At 34.5% G+C, this 2579-nt stretch overlaps 1 pseudogene; it reads right to left on the reverse strand.

Moving 5' to 3' along the window:
- Nucleotides 1-1549: 1549 nt before the first annotated feature.
- On the reverse strand, nucleotides 1550-2280 carry LOC111878596 (uncharacterized; annotated as a pseudogene).
- Between the last annotated feature and the right edge of the window lie 299 nt (nucleotides 2281-2579).

Here is a 2579-nt window from a genome sequence, read left to right on the forward strand (position 1 = left end):
GCTACATTTGTTCTATTTTCTATCCCACTCCAATCCACTTCCCTAGCTGCATGTGCTATCAAACTCCATCTAATTGTCCTTGCACAACCGAACAAACAAACATGACTATCAAAGATATAGTTATGTGAATTTCAGAAAAAAATACCCACCTGAACATTTGTAGAGTCTATATCTATTCGTAGTCGTCTGGTACTTCAGCAAACATGTATTACCTTTGAGGATGAAAAACATTAAGGTTGGATCCATGGAAACTAGAAATCAAATTTTCAACTTACGAGAGAAATTAAAAGGTAGAAATTGAAGCTTACCTACCTGTTGTAGCATCCACATAATACTCCCACATCCATTTCATATAACATTTTTTACACAACTTCATTTGACCACCATATGTACATATATTAAATTCTCAAAGCTCTGTTTTAATTTGCTTTTTAAATTGCATGAAACATTGAAACCCATGTTAAGCCTTTATATCATATAAAAATTAAATAACAGATTGTAGTTGAAACCCATGAAAAATGCTAATTCTTGAAAATTCATTACTCCAAACCTGTTTAGACTGATCATTACAACCACCTAGAATGCTCCACACAGCTCCAAAAGGTGGCAGCAAGCTCCACACAGCTCCAAAAGCATGGGAAAAAATTTGAGACCAACAAACACAACAACTAAGCAAAACACAGAGCAGGGGTAAAATGGTCAAAAAGGCAGAAAACACTTCAAAGTTCAAATAGCAACCGTAGCAGGTTAATGATGTAGCTATAAAATTAGCAATTAGATACCTAAGAAAGAAATCACAAGTTTCCCCAAGTTTCCCCTGTTCCAACAATTAATAAAATCAATAATTCACAAATTAGGTTAATGATGTAGCTAATTTTTTATACTCACAAGAGAATAAGGGAATAAGTGATGCAATCGATTTCTACATGACAGAGTCAGAAAGAAGACCGGGTGTGTTGTTGTTCTTATAACATGCCTTGCTTCAGAACCCACACCATGTACTATCTCTGGTTCACTTTCCTGCAATATAAATCCAACATGAACAGATTATCAATAACAACTGATGATATATAAGAATTTTATGAATGATATATAAGAAAAGTTATGATAAGGGAAAAGGAACTTGCACTCACTCTTTCATCATCATGTTCTACCTTGTCGCATCTCAAGCATCTCTCTCCCGAGCCAGTCAACTGAACTAGATAAATAATTCAAGCCGGTAACAACTCTGGAACTGCCAACTCCGCCATGTCCAAGGTTGGTAGAAGCCATTTAACACCTGATGAATAGCACAAAGGTGGCAACGACTGTTTCTTTAGTAACTTCCAGGAAGTTTTTTATAAATGTCAACCAAGGGTATAATGGACCAAACTTGAAATAAATTTATATTTATCCCTGACATGACGTTGAAGTTTTCAACCTCGAGTGTCAATACCAAGCATATCCCTGGAACTTTGTGTTGTTGGATCGATGTATATCAGGAGCTGTAAAATCAAAAATAAAAAACATTAAATATGAGTAAATGCAAATTGTAACTTACCAATAGACATTAAATATGAGTAAATAAAAAATCAAGAATATCATCAACCAATAGTTTGATACCAATAAATTCATCACGATTAGCAAGGCTTCTAGCAAGGCTAATTGCTCATTCACTATAATCTATTCCAGTGAGATCAGAGAACCTATTTATACTAACATCAAAAGTAATAAAGAATGATTTATCAATTATCATCGTACCAAAAGGAGGAATAAGTGTTATTATGTATAATACTATACCCCTGTTTAGCAAGCTCTTGAAGAAGTAGCCCATTGCCTGTTCCAACATCAAGAACACTCCATCTTGCTAAATCTTTATCCTCTTGACTAACAGACTCAGAGTCATCAATTTTATGTTGAATTTGTAAATGTCTTTGTGAAATGTCAGCACATAGTCCTTTTTTCCATGAAGCAACCATTTCCATGACATCTGCCCCAAACCTTTAGAAAGAATTTAAAAAGTCATACAAAAAAGCATCTTGTCAAAGAAGGTATATGTCATAGTCAATTAGATATGCATACCAAACTTCACCAGCATCCCCATGTTCACGAAAATTTGTCAATTCATGTGCATATGTTGCATCCCAGTAACTTTGATACCCCAGATGATTACCTTGGTTAAAGCTTTAATTTACTAAACCTTCAATTGGAACTGAAGAAGCATAGGGCACTACCCTTGCTGTTGTAATTGATGATTGGGACCCATTTTGCCTAGCAATAACAGATCACAGATGTGACCATTATTGCAACTAAATGAGCTTCAATTCCATTCCATATCTTCAATTCCAACTCTCAAACGCTAAATGGTAATTTTCTCCAGCACTAGCAACTTCAGGGTAAGATTGACAAGTTGATTTAGTTAATGAAGAATCATGATCTTGAAACTGAATTTCAACTAAACAACACATGGGTGTCTTCAAAGTCAAGATCAAGAACTAAAGACGATGGAATTTTCTAAAAAAGAAAAACATTAAGAACAAGAACAAAGGCAAAAGGATTGGATGTTTAAGAATCATAACCCTAATTTGTTTACTAATCAC

This window comes from Lactuca sativa, chromosome 4 (genome assembly GCF_002870075.4).
Source record: "Lactuca sativa cultivar Salinas chromosome 4, Lsat_Salinas_v11, whole genome shotgun sequence".
In the NCBI taxonomy this organism is placed as follows: domain Eukaryota; kingdom Viridiplantae; phylum Streptophyta; class Magnoliopsida; order Asterales; family Asteraceae; genus Lactuca; species Lactuca sativa.